The following is a 23,958-nucleotide window of genomic DNA, read 5'->3' on the forward strand; positions in this document are numbered from 1 at the left end:
AATTAGGGAAGCAACTAAAAATTTGTTATCCCTTTATTTGCTGATGATTGATTTTTGCTCCATTAATTATCCATGTATACCGTTAGGTAAACACACCTTGTGGAGTACTTGTTAGATTGGAAAGAGTCAGTGCTTCACAACTATCGTTGTTACTAACGTTACTGTAGGCTGAGAGCTCAACTACCGTACGGGTAGCTACCAGGATTGCTAACTCCACATGGCAAAAACAAACAGTACTTGAAAGAGCTACACAATGGAAAATAGTCACACAGGAAGACAGTTTAAACCTTGTATTCCCCCTCTGGGAGACCCCCCCCAAAAAACAGATTGCCTCTTACAATCTAGTGCACATTTTTTTCCGGGTTTTATGGTAATCATGAAGTGTTTATCTGATGCTTGTGCAATAAAGGAAAAAAAAAAAGAGACATTACCAAAGCAATGAGAAGCATGACATCATTGGTTCCATAGCTCAACAAATCTACAAAACAAAAAATGGAAATTCTCTAATTAAATGAGCAGTCGCACTCCGATAACGACTTGACTGCATGCCACGGGGAGCCTGTTCACTGTCTCCTAAAATTAGCTCCAGCTCTTCAAACAGACAGAAAGGTTCACTTAACGCCACGTAAGCGAGCTATACAGCGAGATTTTAAAACCATGACCCCAAACAAACATCCAACGGTGCTCACAGAGATAAGAACGGATTCACTTGTGAGCTCTTAATTTCTCTTTATATCGCAGCCACAGTGAATGTAATGCTCTGCAGAGCCCTTACTGACTGACACCAGCTAAAGCTTCTTAACTTTGCCTCTACACACCACAGCTGCTGAATCTCTGAGCTGATTTTAGATTGTGCTTTGGCTTGAGAAGATTTTCACCTCCTTCCCTCCTTCTGTGCGGCTGCAGTCAAAGTGGTCTAATTATTTTTACAAGCTATATTATTTTAAAAAAAGACAGAATGCCCTTTTCTGTTCAATATGGATGTAAAGCACTTGACTTTACTAGGTTGGTTTCCGTAGCAACATGGCCAGTACAGACCTCAAGTGTTGTAATTTACAACATTGTTCATTAAATATTTTATCATTCTCTCATAAAAGGCTTTTATCCTTGACAGTTTCTGTTGTGAATGATTTCCCCCTGAATCATCCTCAGCTGTTTTCTTTATCTCTGCTCCTGTCTGACGTCTCCTATGTTCTTGTATCACCACTCTTTATGACAGTGAGCGAGGTGGCTCTACTCGTCAATCATCCCTGCTTTGTCCATGACGAGATCCGTTGCAGTGTCATGGCCTGAACCCTGAATGCCTGAGGGCAGCAGTCTAGTTTAACCACGATGGATTTAAATGGATTTATTTATCTTCGAGCTTTGTAGACCTGCTGTCCTCTGGGATCATCCTGTTACTGGAAATCAAGACGGTTTAATCCTCCAGACGGCGGGTCAAAGTGGCTCAGGGTCCTCTGCTGTGGTTGAACTATAACTGTATGAATGTAAATGATTAACCAGTAAGTGCAATAAAAAAACGTTTTGAGTGATAAGAATAGCGTAAATTGGAATGATTGATGTTTGTTCAGGACGAAATTGCCAGAAGGCTGATATCTTAAAATAGACGAGAAGAATGAGTGTTAAATGTCTTAACCACATGGTTAGCTGTGGAACCGCCTCCAGACATCTTCACTTCATGTTGTAAAGTAAATCACAGCAGCTGAAAGTATGACAAACAGCCCGCCATTAAGTCAGACAGCTCATGCACACTCCTGAACAGCTATCATTATTGCCTCTGATTAAACCTGTTGTTTCACAGCACTGTGTGAATTGATCTTTACAAGCAATACAAAAAGGTCATTGATAATATTCCAACACCTATAAGTAACGACAAGGTTATTCTCTTATTCATTTAAAAACAAAAACCAAGTTGTTTAGGTTAGGATGTATTTGGTAGTTTAACTCCTAGTCACTGTGCTGTGCTAATGATGGATTAATGTTGGGACTTAGTTATGAATTGATTGATTGATCCATGCTTGAGTCCCCAAGCCAAACAACCGTACATACATTCCAGTTGGTAAGTAGAATGCAGGGTCAAAAATTAGCACCAGCAACTCGCCAAATGTGGGTTAAATACTTCATTTGGCGTAAGTAAATGAGGTTCGATGACATTGGCGGGTGTCCCAATCAGAACTTGAGTGATGAACTCATTTTGTTTCGCAACAACTGCACGTTGCTGGTGTGTGACCGTCACACTACTCTGATTGACCCACGCTCACCACCATCGGCTTGGCCACTTTATCCTTTATTTATACCGAACCCAGTCTATCCAACAACCCGTTTTGTAATGTCTGTGTTAGCGTTGGAGAGTGTACTAGAAGTAAATTGGCCTGGGGCTACTACAGCTTCATGCTTTGCTTCCTTTAGCCTCTTATAAAGCCCCACCCTGCTTCCTGGTGTTGAGCCGCTGCTCCTCTGGGGCTGCTGGTAGAAAGCCATGGTCAGCTACACTGTCCTGCATCAGCTAATGGGGACCGGCCAGCTACAGCAACTAATGCTTTTGTTTTCATGGCGGGGATACACATTTCTAAATCGCTAAACCTCGCCTCCATCGCCATAAATAAAAACTGATAACGTGTCCCACTGTCACTGTGGGAGGCGGAGGAGTAGCTAAACACCTGATAAATGTGAGGACACAGCAGCGCAGGTAGAGACTCTCTTAACACTGAGCTTCAGTATAGTCACTAGTAAGCACGGTAGAGTTTCAGCTGGCATTTGTGAAAGCAGCCTGAAGATCAAGGCCACCCAGTTTCAGGTGTTGGCCTTTTCCTCTGCATACAGAGAGTTCTTCAGATTGCACTGCACTTATAAACTGTAGACGATGAAATGCCCAGATTGTTTGCAATTTAATACATTTCACAGAGTGAAAGTTATGAAAGACTCAATCCCTCATGGACGCTCTCTTTATACCCGATCATGTCACCTGTTGCAAGATAATCTTATTAACTGTGAGATACTCCATCATGTGTTTTTTATGCATCTCACAGATTTTCAAGTCTTTTGGTGCCACTGACTTTTTTTGACATGATCCAGACGTTTTCATGAGACTTCTTCCTATACATTTTATTTTTTTAAAAAGACTACAAAATTGATTTTAAATTCAAGATTTTCTGGTTGGTAGGTTTTGGGGAAAGGACTGCATTTCAATATGCTGCTCTAATCGGTCCTTTGAGAAATGGTTCAAGATACAGCGCACAGGCTGGGTGGTGAATGATCATTTATTGCACTGAGCAGAAAGGACTCAAAAATCCTATCTCAGAAAATCCCCTCTCTAAATGCTTCTAGTTCTAACAGCTACATTCAGGATGTATATTATAGACTCTGTTGAATAAAGCAGCCAAGGTCATGTGTATTATGCTTGTAAACTCGGTGAGAAGCTGTGAGCTGGGACAACATTAATATAATAAAGGGAGGACACTGACTCACTGGCATGGCTTAGCAGCGCTGTGAACGGCCTGCAGTGGTTCTTACTGACATATGGATGTACCTCTATATTGAAATATAATAATATAGTGCCTGCCATCACAAATCACTGGAGGAAAACTGGTAAATCTGAGGATCTTTAAGTTGTACAAAACCCTCCAGCCACTGGCCAACATCCTGTCAGCAGTTCGGCTGCTCAGTCTTGGCACTCTGAGGCTGCAGGGCCAACGAGGTGCATGCAAAACTTTGATTAGTAAAACATGTCATCTTTAAATATTTCAGACACCACAGAACTCGCTGCTTGTCAAACTGAGCACAAGTTAATGTTTTTGGCTTAAAATGCTTCAGCCAGAAGTCCTGCCGCATTTGATAGGGTGGTGAATATTCTACATGCTGGTGTTGTGATTGCAACAGACCGGCACGTAGGGCAAAATACATCAAAGGAAAAGAGGGGAAATATCATAAAAAGGGCCTCTCAAGCTCTTTCGTTTACACTCTTTCATTGATACATCCAATTACACATAACATTGATATGGAGACCGAAACTGTCATCACAGCGTTGGGACTATGTTGCTGTGATTTCAAAAGTATCCTTTTACATCATATCCTGCCATGTGAGCAATTTCTGGAAACTTTCAGGAATGCATGTATGAACAGGGGGTGACTTATTGCTGGTTCCATCTTTCTGTTAAATTTGGAGCAACACTTCCCCTCATCAAGTTCATTGTTTCATTTCTTCAGGAAATGACTTCTGCTGCTTGTTTTACAACAGCGGGTGGTGCAGAAGCATTGAGTAACAGGATTTTCAAGTGGCTTCCAATGTCTGATTCCTTTCCATGTAAGGCTGTATGCAAAGCAGATTATCGTTAAATCATCCATGCATGGAGAGATTGTTGGAAACGTTTACTTGGACGAATGTTTGTGAGCTCTTCGCTGAAGAATATCAACACACATGCAAAGCAAACAGGTAGAGAAGGAAGTTCAGACATTACTGATCTGCCTGTGAAAAAAAAGGGAACAGAAACAGAATATGACAACAGGTGGTGACCTGCATGATCTGTAAACACGCTGCTCTGATTACCAACAACAAAAGAGGGAAGTTTGAGTGTTTTTTGTGACTCAGCAGACCAAAGGCAAAAAAAAATACAAAACCAGCAACAGCTTCTCAACCTGACTGAATCATTTCGCACATTCTTTCTCATCAGGGTTCACTGCAGAAATTAAGTCGCTTCAACTGCATGAAGGCAGAGCTGAGAGACGGCTCCAATTTGGTCCAATGATGATGATGCATTCAATCTAGCACCTGCCAGCTCACATTCAATTCTAATGAAGTGATGTGGACGCCTTTACAACCGAGGCAGAATAATAACTGAAATACTTGTTCTCCACTTCTGAAATTGTTTTAAAAGAATATAACACTTAAGCAAGGCAGACATATGGGTAATTATGCCAGCTATTCAAAACGTGAAGATATACTTTATTAATTTCATGAATTCAGTTTTACACTCTGTTATTGAGACATGCTACACACACACGGGCTGAAATACACACACAGGCACAAACCTATGGACATGCATTAATGGAGAGATGTCAGAGTGAGGGGGATGGTCGTGGTGGGGGGGATCAGTGCCTTGTTCAAGGGAAGCAGTGCTCAGGAAGTGAACCGGCAACCCTCCGGTTCCCAACCCATGTCCCTACAGACTGAGCTACTCAAGACAATGGTGGACAAAGTACACAGCTTTATTACTTGAGTCAAAGTATGTAGCCCTGGTTAAATATGACTCTCAGTCAAAGTATTACTGAAGTTTAAGTACTAAAGTCATTTTTATTTTAGCAGGGAGGACCCACTGAGACAGAGGTCTCTTTTCTTGGGGTGCCCTGCAGCAATACTGATAAAATCTGGACAAAAATAAACATTTAAAACAGTTAAAAATAATGGCAAAGACACTGAAACACACATTCATACTTGCAAGCCATGTCCATTACAATGATTTCACTTTTTCAAAAAAGTTGCAATTTTCCTTCCCTAAGTAGTTCAGACACTGAACTACTCGGGGAACTACTGCCACCTCTGTGCAGAGAAAATTAGATGTGAACAGGAAACTGATATGCAATCACATTCAAAGTTGATTTAGCTCAACTACCGTATTAGTACAGTTTGCAGTAGGTCCATTAGCATTCCTTTGAGGGTTTTTTTTGTTCACCTGCATGTCCAATAACTTCTTCTTTTAAAACTGTTTCTCCACCAACATAAGCGTAAAGTATCTGTCCTTTTAGCTGCTTGATGACTTCGTCAGGTCAGAAGCTAACGTGCAGTCTCACTAAAAAGAGCTGTCTGCAGCAGCCAAAGTATTTAAACCAGCAAGTAAACCAATTTGGTTGCTGGCAGGCCTTTTCTCTGTCAGACTTCAAACAGTTGAGTATGTAAGCTTTGGCCTTTGGAAAGTATGCTGAGACACTGCCTTTTTTATTTTATACAACAGACAATTTATCAAAAGAGTAACCAGCTGGGTAACTAACAGGCCAAAAAATCCTTCACTGTCCTTGTTAACGACAGCTTAATCGTATTTGTTTTAAATGTTTCCACAACTCCTGGTAAGTTCAACGAATCTATGAAGTCCTAATTTACAATATCAGTGCTTATGACAAAGAGTAGGACTTCTGTTAGAGAAAGAATAAACCGATCAGCTGACTCCTGTGCCTTTAAAACCCTCTCCACATGAAGGCCAAGTTCAGAGCCTGACTTTTGAGCTTGAACCACAATCGGTCTCTCTGGGCCAAAGCTTCAAGCTGAACACCAGAGACAATAATTGTACTTTATCCTGCTGCCAGCCACCATACATACTGAGACCAAAGAGCCTTGGCCTCACAATGTGGAGCAGCCTTGAGGCCAACTGTGGCCGTCTGGTTTAACCAGATTATGATTATGTCACACGGGAGATTACCCATCCGACACAGAGTTAGAGAGTCTGACACATAAGTCGTGTCACTATTCACACACTCTCGCACACATGCTGCACACAGCCATCTGTTATTGCCACAAACTACAGTATGCTTGCTCTCTGCAGCGCACAAAGCCTGATCTTAGCAAAAAAGAAAGAAGGGGGGGGGGGGGGGGGGGGAGGATGCTGTGTGAACTGCACACACTGATAAGATCTCTGCTGAAAAATAGATTTTTTTTTTCCAATCTCTAGAGAAATACCTCTGTGAAAAAATGGATAAATAGATCATGAGAAGAAAAAAAAAAAGGCAAGGATATGGAACAGCTTGTTAAGAGACAGAGAGAAGAGGCAACTGATTTTTCTTCCCCCTCTTTGTGCAATGGCTGCCTGTTCGGCTGCAGCTGACGCAAAATGGAGCCGCAAGAGCAAGGAGAGAAGGGGTGAGAGTGATGGGACAAATGGGGGGGGGGGGGGAAAGGGAAGGAGAAAGTGTAACATCAGCAGAAAGCACAGAGTAGGGGAAAAAACGCCTAATTTATGTGAAGGTTTGACAAACTCTTTGATTATCATGTTTCTTCAAAAAATAGAATTTCTATTAATTTAATGATCAACATCATCGAATAGTACAGAAGCCTTAAATAGACTACAGAACATTTTTTAATCCAAACTGATTCAAGAGAAAGAGAGAGAGAGCCGTGGTCCGTTTAATTCACAGGTCAGCGATTACTGACGTTTACGTCTCAAGTCCTTTCTGGGTCTCATAAAGCCTTTTCCACACATGCACTTCTGAACATTTCTAGACAATTTAAGGACAGACTGCCCCTGAAATCTTCCAGATTGTTGCCTCTTCAGGTATCCACCTCACAGCGGGAAACTTTCCCTAAATGGATAATATAACGATTATTTCCTGCAGCCTTAATCCTGGCTCAAGTCTGGGATAAAAAATATTCCGTTTGCATTCACACACGCAGCTCACCCGGGAAAATAGGGAAACTCTTCAGAAGTTTTTTGTATTTATGATAACACCAATAAAGATGCAAAAGTTACTTGTATGTGTCTTACAAACAGAAAGGTAGCAGAGTGTATCAGTCGACGAGAGAGACACCGTCTTACTAGCAGGAATACTGACGCGACTTTTCATATTTGAAAAATGTAGATATCCGCAGAAGTTTGCTTCCTCTTTTAAAGACTTACCGAGAAGAAATTGCTCAATATTGGGTGTCAAGGGCTTCTATTTTTGTTGCCATGATATGGAAATATGTGTCAATATTTTTTTTTAACCTTTACTACGATCTTATCACATTTTAAGATTCTGGTATTTTGACAATCCTGATTCATTCTTCTCGTGTCTGTCGGGGCTTTCCTCCTCTCTCACCTCCCTGCCTCATACTCACTTCTAATAGGAGGGAGAGGACAAGGCAGGACACACACACAAACACATACACGCACACACACACCCATTGCGGATGCCATTAGTCTTCACAGCCATCATTATTACTTGCTAATGATGTAGAGGCACGTCGAAGACTTCACAGGCACGAGAGAAGCCTGCTAATCTGAGCGTGCAGATGTCAAAGCAGAAAAAAGGAGAAATGCTTTGGTGTCGTGATAATGTACAGGCAGCTGAGAGAAATAATGACTGTCTATATGTAGACAGAGAGAGAGAGGGAATCTGAAGGACACCGATTGCTGCTTTAACACAGAGACTCTAAAAGGTAGTCCATCCAGGCCATGTGTACATTTAAAGAAAAGAGAAGGAGGAAGGAAACAAGCTATATCTTTTACTGATATAGAAACATCAGTACAAGATTAACCACTCCTGCTGAGGAACACACAACTGCTCTGGCTGCTGGCAATTGGCATATTTTTATACAGCACATCAATTTTCATAAAGCACCCATCAAGGAGATGAAAACTTCACTCTGAGTGAAGTTTCATTTAGTGGAGCAACACTCCGACACTGTTCACTCCGAATGGAGGGTAGGTGTAACTCATTATGAAAGTCAATACAGGTGGACTTGAAAGACTAAGGGCCCAGGCACTATTGGTTTAGCCTCCCCTCTCCCGTGCTGGTCTACTTTCACATAAGCAACATCATTCCCGGCCCAAGCACACTTGCGTATGTACACAGTCTGATACAGCATGTGGCGGTATGCATGTAGTTGGTTTGCAAATCAGCCAGGAAAAAGAAAGAAGAAGAAGAAGCAACCACTTGTGTCATCAACTGGGCGTCATTTGTTTTAGTCTTGTGCAGACAATGGAGTCCATCTTGCTATTGTAGATGTTGTTATTTCTGAGACACCAACAAATCTTCGCACTACTTCCACATCCACCATCGCAGCTCAGAGTTTGAAATGGACCCATGCTGCGCGGATATGAAGATTTTGGAGGGACAGAAACAGACCTTTAGAATCGCCTTCACATACTCGCTGACTGTAACTTGCATCTTCTAGTCGACTCAGCCTGGCACGCTTGTGTTTAACACAGATTAAATCAAATGTACCTTGGAGTCATGTGTACTCGTAACCGGGTCCCTAAAGTGAAACTGCCCTTAAAATTTATTCATTGCTTACTTCAAAAAGATAATCACACCAAGTGCTCTTACAAGTGAAAATGTTTTTAAAATATTTTTCCCAGTTTCTCAAATATGAGGATTTGCTGCTCTTAGGGTTGATTAGAAAAATAATTTTAAAAGTTCAGATGTCACCTTAACATTTGGACATGTTTTACCCATGACAGTTTTTATTTATCTTGTAAATAATTGGCATATTCACAGTATGAAATGCCACCAAAGCTTATTGCCAATTACAGCTCCAGTCTGGGAATCATTTCTTATTCCAAAAGAGCTTCAATCATTGGCAGTTAGTGTGATAAGCCAGGCCTGACCACTCAGTCGTTCAACATCTAAAAGCCCTAATGGGAAATCAGTGTTTACTGCGAGACACGTTCAGGTGAATCAGGAGTGCACATGAAGAATGGAAGACAATGAAATGAGTAAGTCACGGTACGATTAGGCACGACCACCACTGATTTATCAAGCAAAAAAGGAATATATCGTCTGGTTCCAGCTTTTTTCTGCCTTTCTGTTTAATTTAACAACAAATACTTTTGAATGACAAACATTGCAAGACATCAGCATGTCTCTTTTGAAATGTAATGGCCATTAAATGCAGATTTAACTTAATTGGAAAAAAAACACTAGCTGCAGGCTCAATCCACAATAACTGCAACACTGATGAATAATGCAGATTCAATATATTTACTTTGCATACAACACAGGTAGCCGGCATGGCCAGGTGAGATTTGCAAAGTGTTTTTTTAATGAGGAATGGTTTGTACTAATAAATTCTAATCTTATTTTTTTATTTTAAAATCAAACCATGCAGGCTACATGTAGCATCATTAAACAAGTATGACTGATGGTTACAGATTACTAAATTAAATCAACATAACTACAACAGAGGTATTTAACTGTCTGTAAATGTCAACAGTTTAAGTAAGGTGAGTGTGGTGGATTTTTTTGATACCGAGATGCACTGTTTGGATGGTGGATAATGCTGGCAGGATAATAAGGAGTCAGTGGGGAATAAGGAAAGAGGTTTATGGGTAAACAATCTGTTGGAGTCTACCATTGAGGGCAGGAAAATCCCATAATCATTTGCTTCACATGATCTAAAAGAGCAGATGGAGTATGAGCAATACAAACTAATGACAATGATATATCTACGACAAGTTTGCTAACTTAATGGTCTTCCCATTTTAGAAGTCAACACAGCAAATACGAAAACTGAAAACCTCAAAACCAAAGTGTGCGCCAACAGGAACTGGGGGTCGTTGAAAAATCCCTGATCAATCAACTAAGAACATATATTTGTACACAATTGTTCTTTGAATTAATGAATCCATGTATTTTTGCATTTCTATTAATGAGTTGATTTTTTTTTTAATCATAAAATGATATGTGGTTGTGCACCCTGTACATTCAGTCTCTCCAGAGATGATGTCACAATAATAGAAATCCAACTAATGCCTGTTCATTCTGCACAGTTGGTAGAGCAGCTGTTCTTATCGCATTGGTTGCAGGATCGACAAAAGCAGAGGGACAGGGGACTATTTTCATAGTCGGTAAGATTTAAATATTAATTCTGTTGAACCAGTGAATTTTTTTTTTTTTTTTTAAATTGAACCAAAATTCAAACTTGTGTAATTGGGTTTGCAGAGTGTGGCTACTGTTTGCAGTGTTACAACTACAGCCGAACGTTGATCTAATCATGTTGTTCCCAACTTAAAGCTTTTGAGTAGCTGTTTTCATATAAGCACAAAACACCATTACTTTTTTCCTGACCTTTGCCAGCCATCTTCTTGGAAAAAATCTGCATGTTATCAGGGTGAGCTGATGTGTGATTACAGCAGGAAGAAATTCAGAAACAATTCACCGCAGGCTAGCGAGCGATATTGATGAGGTTAAACCAGCGGGACCTTTGTGCACATAATGAAGCTTCGCCATACTCTTTTCTGTTCGCCGGTAATGTATTTACTACTTAAGTGAATATGACAGGTTACGTAGAAGTCTCCTGCTGTGAGGTGAATATGTGTACAGGCAATTTACCTGATTTTAGAGGCAGCTGGTGCTAAGTGTAGAAGGCTAAAGATGGCTGTTGCTGATAAAGAAGTGCTTGGGGGTGGGGACTTTTTGACACAGTTAATACATCAAACAAACGTTCCCCTCATTGTCCTGTTTATGCTCGCTCTAAAATACTTTTCCAGGCCTCAGTTTGTGAGTTTGGCCTCAATCCTTGTTGAAATGTTTTTTCAGGATATGTGTTTCCAGTACCATGTACATGTGGTATATTCACACCTTACTGGGCTGTGTCTTGCTCCTTTGCTACCACTTCATATCCACTCAGTGCAACCAAAGACCACCAGACCAGTGAATCAATATTAAATAAGAGGGTGTACAAATAACACTGACCACTGAGAAACACACTCACACACACTCTCTACAACAGCAGATACTAAGGAGCTTGTATTTGCTGGAGCTTGAAACTGGTCGTTAACCTCGCTTGCACAAATGACACCTGAAGGATTTGCGGGTCTGGTCTGATGCCAAATTTAGATCTGGCTGCCCTGAGAAGTGTAAATCCAAATGAGTCAAAGCCCTCCATAGCAAAGGGGAGAATTTACTCAAACCCTTTCATATTAAAGCCCATGAAGGCTAGAAGCAAGATATCAATCTCTGCCTGTGAAATGGGATTTTACTTTCTCCGGCCCGGCAAAGGGATCAATAAAATATCACAACTTGTGTTTTCCTTTCACAACAAAATGTCTTGAGGAGGGTACAATCCACACATCTCAAATCACTGATAATATAAAGCAAAGACCCGCACTTCCTTTCAAAACTATCGCTCCAGAAGAAATTCTTTCCACTGAGGACTAAAACGGCTAACATTTGGTGAGCAAGCTTTGAGTTTTCAGGCTTTGAGCTGTTTGAACAGCTTGTCAGAGGAACTTTAAACAGCTCTTTATACTTTTCCTCAAATGTTTCATCGCAATTGTTTTCTTTTCATGTTTTCATTCCTTTGAATCTAAACATTTCACCGTCATAAATTCTACTTTACAATTTGATAATTTCTATTTCCTGTTTTTAATCAGGCTAAAATTAAAATTGTTTAACATGTTTTAATTAATAGTCGGCCTAGAAAAAGGCTTTTATTTTTATGTATTCTGCATTATAGTGTTATAAATCAATACATTTTTTCCATGTGTGGTTGAATGGTTGATATAAATGTTTATGTAATGTTTATCTTACACAATTTCTCAGCTCAAAATCTTGCAAATCCTGAATGTACATCGACCTTAACACGAAGGCTCACTGTTCATTCCACCTTAAACTCTGTTATTTGCACACAATGGGAATGAAGCACGGTCTGTGCAGTCTTTCCTTTGAGCGTCTGTCGGAGGCTCAGTCTTTAATAAGGTGTTTCAGTCTACAAAGCTCCACCTCGCAGCACTGATACAAAAATGAAGTGCTGTCAGTATCATGTCATACTGACAGCACAGCAGGAAATCCAAACTCAGACAGGAGCAACACCTCCTGTGTGTCCTAACAGCAGAGTGACGAAACCAAAATATCCAAACAAACAACCTGTAATACTGCAAAAACTATTTTCAATAAAAGCCATTTTACACCATTTTTCAATCACACTACCAAATATGAATTGTATGTTTTCCCAAAATACATATTTCATGCTGGATGAATTCTCAGATATAAAACATATTTCCAAAGCAGGTGGCTGGATAATATAGATAATTTATATACAAACCAACGTGTAAAGTGAGAAATTTCACTGATTTGGCATTTTAACTGGAAGTTTGTGAAGTGATGGCGACAACAATAACCCAGTAATGTTTTAGTTTTTATGCTTCCATTAAAAGGTTATAGTCGTCTTAAACAAGATTAACAAACCCCAAAGTAACGCATCATCAAAACTCTTATCTACACATTTAGGAATAACAACAAATGAATGGACTTGAGCTTGGATCTTTTCTTCTGACTATTGAAAATGTGTTTTATACCATATCACATTCACACACTGAAGGCAGAGGTTGCTCTGTAAATTGTCTATAAGTATTGTTAGCTAATCCCATTCATAAACATTCACACGCCCATTGACTCCCCCAGTGGTTGTATTCTTGGACATGTACCCTTAGAGTACACTGGGCATGTGCAAACTTGACCAGGAAACATACTTGGCAGCCTGATGCTAAGTTCCAGAAAACACTACAAATGAAAAACAGTAATAACAAAACTAAGACTGAAGTGTTAACCATGACAGGTAGAACTGTTAGCCACATGTGATTTGTTAACCTTGTTGAACGTACTGCTGGAAGTCATGGCTAAAGTCCTTTGTTGTCTTCGGGTAAAGGGCAAGTGATAGGTGCATGACAATATTACGCAATTGGGAATCAAACTTGCATATCTACAGCATCATCTTCAAAACCTTCTGTTCAAGTCCAAACTACAGATATGTGTGTTTTGTCGACTAAATGGTTAAATATGGAAAAACGGAATAACCCTCGCTACGAGTCAGCACAAAAATCACTAGTCAGTTAAAACAATTTATTTGTATTTTTGAAATTTCAGTTAAACCAACTAGGAAAATAGTCGAGATTGGACCTATCCAATCTAATATCCGTATCAGGTCCCATATTGACGTAATTTACGCATCGGATATTGGACTGACGGAGCCAATTTTGTAGCCTCACACATAATACCAACAACAACGATAACAATATCAGTTATGATAATACAAAATATCGGTATCTGATCGTAACTGAAAAAAAGTGGATCAGTGCATCTCTAGACTTTCTTGCATGTCAATCCCTGATTTCAGACTCTATCCACTGACCTGTCTCACCAATAAAGGCACAAAAAGCCCCAAAATAAAATAGTTCAAATCTAATCAAACGTCTTCCATCGTTTCCCTCTTTTGACTCAAAGCAGAAAACAGGTCAGGAAATTCCCCGTGATGATGGGTTTAACAAATAAATGTGGTTATTTTCAAATGGAAAAAGTGTTACTTTCCACATCTGATTAGCAGAGATTGGTGAAAAATTAACTAACCCCAGATTTCCAAGGCTAGAAGAGTCAGAGGAATTAAATTATCTTTTAGGTAATACGATAAAAATAACACATTCTGATGGTATGTTGGATATTTAATTATAACCTAAAGATGACCAGTGGACTAGAAAGAAGAAGTGTCTTGACGTTGAAAGAAAGCCTTTGTATTGTTTACCTTCTCTTGACTCTTTATAAATCTAGTAGCCACTGCCAGCTGGTGTCTTGGCTGCAGCAGAGAACAAACTTGAGCTTCAGCTGCAGGTAGATTCTGTTCGCTCAGCCTAGCAACCACTGAGCCATGTAAGAGCACCAGGGAGAGATCACAAGCCTCAAACACACACATAAAGCACCTTGTCTCATTACGGCTTAACCTGACAGCTTAACGGCTAATGCTTCAGCAAATACCCTCTATGATAGATCTGCCTCCGTTACAGCTCAAGTAGTGAATCTGGTTGTCACTGCATTATCTGACCCATCTTTATGTCAACATAAATGTATGACTGTTATCTGAACTCAGTAATACTTTGAACTATCACATTTTCATGAGGGGGAAAAATAAGCGCTCGCCATCTGTCAAGCATAGCTGAGATGGCATGACCCTTTAAATACAAGCGATGAAGAGAAAGAAAGCGGAGTAATCCATTCACAAAATAGTATAAACTCAGTACGCAGTTAAACTTTATAGGAAGTACTGATTCTGTTGTTTTTGTTTTGATGAGGGATTGGATGCAGAAAATCTAAAATAAATGTGTTGGTTTTACAAACTGCAACCCTTTTGAGTACAGCACTGATGGTAAATCTGCAAGCATAAGGGGATTAGCAGTTAATCATAAGAAATTACATCCCACATTCAAAGAAAAATGTTGAAACATGCACTGGTTAACTTTCTTTATTAAAAGGATTTTCTGCTTTTCTGTCATCTATAGCAGTAACAGTTGAGTGTTTTTGGATATCTTTGGGATGTGGGAAGTTGTGACGATCATTTTTCAAAATGTTTAACATATTAAAGATTAAGTTATTCACTGACCTTAAAGTAAAAAAACAATCATCACATTCACAGATTATGATAAAGAGCTTGTACAGCGCTTTTCTAGTCTTCTGACTACTCAAAGCGCTTTCACACCGCAGGTCACACCTACACATTCACACCCTGATGGTAGAGGTTGCTCTGCAAAGTGACTATCAGAAGTAGCTAATTCCCTTCATACACATGCATATGCCACTAACAAAGCAGGAGGAGCAATTGGGGGTTAAGTGTCTCGCCCCTTGGCTCTACATGAGCATCTGACTGATTACCAGGACTGTTAAAAATAAGTAAGAAAATGAATGCCATTGCTTGTGTGATACTGCCTATACATAAAGAGATACACTACAAATCTGAGCTAATGAAATGTACTTCTTGCAGCTCTTCGGCGTCTCCCATCACTGTGCATGTACATTTCCAGATAATCAATTTCATACTAACAGCCTGACTAACAGTTTTCCCTTTAAGTGAGGACGACTTTATATAATGTGTCCAATCCTTTTTCTTTTTTTTTTAGAAAGTAGTCCTTTTTACAGTGCTTCTGTAAAATAGTAATGAATGGATTCTCAGGCTAACTTGAATGAAAAAGGGGGGGAGGGGGATTCTTGACACCACTGCCAGACCTCATTTCAGCCGCCTGCTTTTTTTTTTTAAGTAAACAAATTACGCTTGGCTTTCCTGTAAAATCCCAGACCTGACCTGAGTTGATCTGAGTGAAAAGAAGTGATAGAAAGATAAAGAGGTTTGAAGAAAGCAACTGAGCTAACGACACAACAGGAAACCACATCACAAGGAAAGCCTCGTTTTCAGCTGCTAGAGATGACTAAACTATTTGAGAAAGTGTTACACAGGACCGTTTGCATAACGACATGAACAGACTTCTTTATTTTGACGATATAGGTTATAAATGTAAGTTATAGCACTTGTTAATGTACAGAATCAGCGGAGATGCGTGAAAAAATCTTATACTGAGTTGAATTATATGTTGAGGTAGTTCCATTACTTAAATGTTTTTCTATATGTGTGATAAACATAAAATAAAAGATACAATTTTAAAAAACTAATGAGCACTAATAAGTGGTGACATTTCATTTACTTTGGACTTTCTTCAACTGTGCTGAGAACGGCCACGGGCGGGACAACAATAAGAACAGGAAATATTGTTCTTTCTACAGTCCCCGTCTTGAATCAAGGTCAGCGTGTAATAGGCTCTGACAAATGTCAAACACATTACATAATCTCCTGGGCTGTGTCATTATAAGCATATGGCTCCGCAGTTGAGCCGTAAGAGCCTCTGGGACTATTATATGGCCCAATTCATAATGCAGGACCCAGGTTTGCTCTTCCCGTTGTGATTAACTGTCTCATGCAATGCCTGATGGTAGCTTTATGTTCAAAAACATTAAGACTTACAGCGTCCTGCTTTCATTACAAGAGCCATTTAAGTCTCCAAATGACACCTGCCTGAAACCAATTCTCCCTAAACAAACACCTATTATCTTCGTCTTCCCATGATTACCTTGTAAAAAAAAATACAGTGTGTGTTTATTCAACCAGTTCTAACCTCAATGGCCTTGTCTGTCCTTTACGGCTTTTACTACGGGAAGAGACGGGGGGGGCAGAGAGCACAGCGATTCAGATGACAAAGAAAGTAGGAGGAATTATTCATCTTCTCCTGTCGACACTTAGTGTCATCTAAAAGGTTTCTAACGGCGACACGTTCCTCCCATCAAGCCACCTTCAGAAAGTTATGCAAGAAATCTGCTGCGCGTCAGTTTCAAATTGTTCCAAAGCCCGAGGCAGAAGACGAGCGGATGTATAAATGAATACTTATGACTGTAATGCACAAACAGTGTGGATATTTATAAACTCCTGTGTCCAATAGCACAGCCACAGAAATATCCTGTGTGTGTTTCTTGCTGCAAAGTAAACAGCTGAACAATGTAATCCAACCGGTATGTTCTCTGGCACAGAAATCAGTTCGTCTTTCCCTTTCTTTTGCATGAAAGAAAGGGAAAGGTTACTGTGCGTCTGTGTAACGGATAACTGTGTTGTTAGTGTGTGGTAAATGAAGAACTCTATCGACTTTTTACATGTCACACCAAACCACTTAGAACCTATTCTGGATAATGGATAGGAGGCATGGTGGATGGATAATGGATATATTAAGATATTTTCAGCCAAATCCTGTTTTCCTTTTGTGTTGAAGAGGTCATTCCAAACGGCATTCACATCAACCGTCTGAACCAGAATGTCATTTTCCAACCCGTACAGATCAAGATGAAGGTACCAGTAAAGCAGAATTTTCAAGAAATTCAAATATTCATTCATGAAACATAAATATATTCTAGAGACAATTTTAGGTCAGGCAGCCAAGTACATTGCTAACCATTCAGCAATACTGCCCAACAGAAAAGTCTCTAAAACGGAACCTGCTGTGAAAGACCCACTCGGCATGTTCTCGTAACAAAAGCAAGCAACGCCAGGGTACAAGAACTTCTCTGATTGAAAGAAGCAATCCACACCTTCCATTGAAAAGTTGAGTTTAAACCATGGCCAAGTCAAGTCAAGTTTATTTATATAGCACATTTATAACAGCCGAGGCGGACCAAAGCGCTGAACAGTAAGTCGAGTGGACATGTCACTAAAGTGTCCCTTATTGGTCAAATGACAAACAGACGCATCCTTATTTGAGTTTCCAAGACTTTCCCACCAATGATGGCTCCAAACTCGCTGGTTTGCAAGGTTGAGGATTCAATCTTCATTTTAGCGGGAATGACATCTCTTCAACCTCGAAAGGCTTAATCGGACTTAAAAAGGGGGGCTGTAACTTTCATGTTTTCAAGGAATAAATCCAACCAATGTGTGCAAAGTGGATGCAAAAGACAGTCAATCAACGCATGGCTTAGGTAACGTTAATAAGCATATGAATTAAAATAGAGCTATTTCCTGTCAGGGTGATTGACATTGTTGGTTATACTGGCCAACGTAGAAGTTTACCGACCTTATAAATATCAACATAGCACATGTACCCGTTCTAAAGTTGACACTTGATTTGATGGAAACCACAATGGCAATTCTGTTGACAATGTTTTACATGAAAAGTTGAAATTGTTCTGCAGGATAAATGAAGCATTTTGTAGACCAGGGCGGAAGAACTGATTGACAATACAAGACGAGGCTGCAGATTAGCAAACCAAGACATCCTGCATGAAAAAAAAAAAAAAAAAATCACATGGCTCTCTGTAAACAAAGCAGTTATGCAACAATCTGAGGTTGATGCTAACAACCCGGATGGACTCTGACCTCCTATCAACCAGCCCTAACTACACTGCATGGGGTGAACCTTGCTTGGGTCAGTGTTAAAGGGGAAGACCACAACTGGGGCATGTTCAGACCTGTAGGGATGGCTGGTGGTGGAGCCCATCCCCCCTATAATGTGAGTCATGTTTCCCTGCTCACTGTTGCCTGTTTCCCGCACAGAAGGGGGCGGGAATGGAAAAGAGAAAGCGCCATAATAAATGTAGTGAAACATCCTGCAAAAAAAAATGACCACACATGCATGTGCTGTCATTCATTAAGAGAGCAACACGTCCATCGTTAGCCCGGGTTGAAAAGTCCCCACTACTCTGAAAACTTGAAAAGGCAAGAGGAAGAGGGGCTAGGATGCTGAAGGAGGGGGAGGGGGAGGGGGGGGGGGGGGGGGTGGGAGAAAAGAAAGTAGCAACAAGGAGCCCCATTAATGTGACACATTTGACACCTCCAAGTGTGCAAAGAGCAAACAAACAAGGGGGCAAAAAAAAGTCAACAACAACAGTATGGCATCTGCACGGGCAGGAGAGCAACGCTGAAGCCTACAATCATAATACGGCTGTGCAAATGAGAGAAGGTGATGCTCTGATTCCTGCCTTTGCAAACAGCAAGAAAGCACGTCACACAGCATGGCTCTTTTTATTTGTTGACAAGTCAAACTCCAACGCCGAGTGGAAATTGGGTGTCAAAAAAAAAAAAAAAAGGGGGCCAGCGCTGCGGCAGCGTCTCGTCCCTCCAGCAAGTTGTCTCCCCGGGAAAAAAAAAAATTTGGGGGGCTAGCTTGGAAGCTAACAGCTCTGCTAGGCTATAATGTAACTGAGGAAGAGAGAGAAAGCACATTCACCTCCGTTAGCCGCTAACGCCCATCCCCCAACCAACCAGCCTTCCCCTGTCTGTGTCCACCATCTTTAATCTGTGCTCCGTCTCCCTTCCCCACCGCACAAAACACGACAAAAACACCACACACTCACCTTTAACGCTCATCGCCGAATCGATTATCGCCTTCCGAAAACAATAAATCGATTTTCGTTTTAATATCGTGCGTATTTTATTATTGAAAATTGGCCGTGCGAGCGGAACCGCGCCTTGAGAGAAGAGCAGCAATCCTAAACCGCCATCTGGTGGTATTTTCCTCTCTGTGATGCAGCGGGAGCGGCGCAGCCTCAGACCGAGACACAGCTGCCCCCTGGCGGACACACCGGGCCGTGGCGGGAACGCGCCTCCGGGACTCTTAGGGGGGGGGGGGGGGGGGGGGGGGGGGGGGGGGGGGGGGGGGGCGAGGAGGGGGGGACGAGCACGGGAAAGGGGAGGGGAGGCGAGACCCCGCCAACACAACACCGACGGGTACGCGCACAGGAGCAGAGAGACTCCCCCACCCCTCTGTAGGAGCCCAATTATTATGTTGATAAGACTGTAATAAAGGAATTATACAAACAATAATCAAGTGATTCCAAAAACTTACTTATATTGTTTAGGGTCGTTCAAATTTGATGCAACCCCAAAAGACAAAATCCTTACGTTAAAAATATATTCTACCTTAATATAAAATAAACATGGCCCTCATGTGTGCTGTATCTTATTTATAAAAAAAGGCATGATTCATCATAGATCATTTTCTGAACTGATTATTAAGTTAGTAAAATGTCCAAAAGTAGTCAAAAGGTCATCACACATTCACAGAGACCAAAGTGAGATCATTATGTGTCTTGTTTTTGTCAAACTGAGCATGCAGTATTTTAAAAAAAAAAAAGGGGGATTTAATAAAGAAATGCTGCTAAACTTGAAATTGGAGTTGCTGTTTATGTTTATTTATGTTTTTGCTTGACAATCCCTGAGAGTATTTGTTGTTAATTTGAAATATCAAATTTTCAGATTATGTTTCTTTCCATCTCATGACCTCTCTTTAGAGCATCTTTTATAAAGGATTTGTCTTTAGATTATGACTTTTATAACCAGATGTTGTGGTTGGGGAAATAAATGTGCCCACGTGTATGGGTTTCATCTCTGACCTGGGGTAATGTTCGACACCTCTCTCTCTCTCTCTCTCCCTCTTTTTCATCGATAAAAAAGAAAAGAGTGATTGTTTGAACTCATGACCAAGCTCTTTGTGTCATTTGTCTCCACGTGGACCTCGAGGCTGAGGTTTGATGTGCTTAAACACAATTACTGAGCCTGGATGGACGTGCATTACTCACTGCAGCCTGATATTGCCGGAGAGACAGACAGAGACAGAGAGGCCTCACTTAATTATATTAGTCCCACTTGAGAGTCATTAAGTGGATATCAGACACCTGCATTACGTTTGTGTGTGTGTGTGTGTGTGTGTGTGTGTGTGTGTGTGTGTGTGTGTGTGTGTGTGTGTGTGTGTGTGTGTAAAATAGAAATAAAGGCTGATAGAAATGCTTATGTAGCCACTTTTTAAATCCTTGTTATAGATAAGGCATTGAGGTACACAGCCTCCACTCAGATGCACTCATACATATATAGACTAATGTACAGGGCGCTGTTTGATCTGTTGGATGCACTGTTGTTTGCCATAGCAACGCCTCGTCTTGCCCATTAAAGCTGCAGCCAGATCCTTGCCTCGGGGGTTATTCACATACAGAAATAGAAACACAAACACAACCATTCAAACATCATCTTCTCTACTGTTGGTGTCACGAAGTATCCCACAGGTGTGTTATGAAGTTATTCAATGAGAAACATTTGATTAAAAAAAAACGCTGTGGTTTGACAACCGAAATAGGAGGGAAAAAAGAGGTTGTAGAATCTTTAAATTTTTACAAGGATCCTTTTGAAGAATTAACGCCTCTGTGAGGAGTTATTAGAAAGTTATGAATCAGACTGAATTTAATACCCACGCCTTCATGTGACCTACAAAACCACAGGAGACCATCAGCGACAAATCAGTTAATTTCATTGTAGTTCTTTTGAATGCCTGGAACCTCAGCCACCAGGTACATGTCAAACAAAGGGAGTAACTACACGCTGACGTACCACAGCAAAGATTCACAATAAGTCATTAACGAGTGTTTTTACTCCTAGAAAAAGGACCGCTTTGGTCACCAAAATCAACATGTGCTAGACGTTTTTCACAGGAGCTTTAAGAGACATTGCAGATTGTGGTTTTATGAAGAATATGTGAATACAAAACAATTAACTTTATCATGATTTTGTAGAATTCACACTCTAAAATCTGGTTGATCAACAGTGCAAAAACTTCCACATACATGGGCAAAAACACAATCACAAATATCTTCAAATATTCTAAAGGCCACTTCAGGGAAAGACTCTGTTGAATCTTTTTTCATAGATAAAGAAACACCTATCTTAGTTCTTTTTATTCAACTTAAAAGTGGTCAGCTGTAGCAAAGTAACACAGGAACGGGCAGGGATTCAGGGCATCTCTCCAGATCAAGTCATTTAGTAGTGAAGAGGTCACAAACAGGGTGCCGGATAGCCTTTTTGTGTCGCGCACCCAATGTACAGAGGCTATAGTCCTTGTTGCAGCTGCATGTCTTCCTCCACTCTCTCCTCTCGGCATTTCCTGTCACTCTTCAGTTGTCCTATCCAATAAAGGCAAAAATGCCCCTGCGAAAACAGACATTACAAACATGTTGGATAACATGGTGGTTTCTCAGCCTGTGTCATCTTGTTTCCTTTTTTTTCACAAGCTGGAAAACAGTCAAAAATAATTCTACACTAATACTCAAATCCCCTCTCTCTAGGCAGACGCCACTGTTGAATAAATACATCATAAATCAAAATACATGGTGCAAAAAAAAAGCTAAGGCACTGTAATTTTAGTTCTTAGATCCTCCTCACAAAAAATAAGACGTAATAACAGGAGAAAAAGAAAACAGGAATACAAGAAAACAAATTACCTCAGAGCCAGAAATAGATGATTTTGCAGGGCAGGAGGAGGGCCTGCTGCTTGTGTCAATAATGGGTGTGCAAATATCCATTTTTCATTGCACCATCTGCAGCTGCCCTTTCTAAAAAAAAACTGCACTGATTTATATTCAACATTCATGCGAGTACATTTCTTTTAACCCACGTTTGAAAATGCTGAACATGCAATTTGTTTTTGAGACAACAGTGTAAAAAATATCATTTATATCAAGTGTCATTATATCAACTTTGACCCTCATGATAACCCTAACCCATATGCACACATAAACAGTGACATAATATGAACAAAGATTTGTTTAAACAGTCGTTTATTTGCATATTTATACTCATAAAGCTGCACATTCAATCAACGTATTTTCTCTGAATCACTGCGATTCATTTACTAAAAAGAAACTGTCTGGCTGATTATCATCTTGTCTTTTTTTTTTTTTTCAACCAGACAGACTGAGACAAAAGGCGCCCGTCTGTGCACGCTGTTGCAGTGCGTTGCAGCATTTTGATCCAGTTTTTAATCTTTTCATCTTTCCTTTGGGCCAAAATCTAAATTAATTCTGCAGACACTTCTCCGGCTTAATCTGTTTTTCAATGTACCCGGTTCTCGAGCTAATGTAGGCGTTTCCATTCAGACTACACCTTACTTTTTAAGTATGCATGGTGCAGTGTGGAGTTACATAACCTGCAGACTTCCTCAGTGTCTGCATCAGAGTGTCTGGATCCATGTTCAGCGTTGCCATTGCCCCAATTTCAAGTCATGCTGCAGATTTTGAGAAATGGTACTCACACACACACACACACACACACACACACACTTACACATGGTCATCCTTGGATGCACGCACTTATTACACTTTCAATCACAGCATCCACCCTTATTTAAAAAAAAAAAGTATCCCTGGGCTGTAACCATGGCAACAGAGGCTGTCTGCAGAGCAAAAACCCTTTTAGACTGTCAAGGTAATAGCAGGTTATAGCTCCAATATTGAAAAGTGCTGGAAAACAGCTCAATCTGTGGGAAAACACGGACTCCAGGGGAGTCAAGAGCACATTGATGACTGCTGTTAGGGCTCATTTTTAGTACTCTCATTTGACGTGTTGAGTGTTACACAACGTACGTCTGCTTTATTCCGTCTCGTCTGTGGGGCTGTTGACAAACAGGGAGGCTCTATGTGGCCTGTTCTATTTTTAATTTCCTCTGACCTTGCCTTCAGTGTTTTGTGTCTGACACCCCGATGTGTCTCTTTTGCGTCCCCTCCCCAGCTCTCCCTCCTCTTGCGCTCTCTCTGTTGGTTATGCAAGATGTATGAAAGCATGAGTGCCATATTTGTTTATATCACAACCTAACTTGTGAAGCAGAACATCGTTATTCAACTCACAAACCTCCGTCACAGAAACACAAAATTGTTTTTTTTTTAATTTTTTGCTGCATTGCCTTATTTCTTTATAAGATCCCCATCTTCTCTCCAGCTTTATCTCCACATAGGTGTAACCTCCACTTTCTCTTTTACTCTCCCTTGTTCCATCCCCTTAGCCGCCACTAAGGGGGGGGGGGGGGGGGGGGGGGGGGGGGGGGGGCGGCGGCGGTGATGAATGTGTCCCGTCTGCGGTTGCGGTTCACTTATTTCTGCTCTCATCAGCTCCGGCTGTAATGAGAACACGCGCTCAGACATCCAAGGACCCATGCT

At 40.7% G+C, this 23,958-nt stretch overlaps 1 protein-coding gene across 2 annotated transcripts in view; it reads right to left on the bottom strand.

Annotated features, from left to right (window-relative positions):
- The window catches only part of stag1a (STAG1 cohesin complex component a), a 46,403-nt gene extending 26,900 nt beyond the window's left edge, over positions 1–19,503 (bottom strand). For both annotated transcript variants that reach the window (XM_061062588.1, XM_061062587.1), the window contains exon 1: positions 19,336–19,503. The gene's annotated coding sequence lies outside the window, so the exon portion shown is untranslated. The remainder of the gene's footprint in view (positions 1–19,335) is intronic.
- Between the last annotated feature and the right edge of the window lie 4,455 nt (positions 19,504–23,958).

The sequence above is a fragment of the Labrus mixtus genome, chromosome 18 (assembly GCF_963584025.1).
Source record: "Labrus mixtus chromosome 18, fLabMix1.1, whole genome shotgun sequence".
Classification (NCBI taxonomy): domain Eukaryota; kingdom Metazoa; phylum Chordata; class Actinopteri; order Labriformes; family Labridae; genus Labrus; species Labrus mixtus.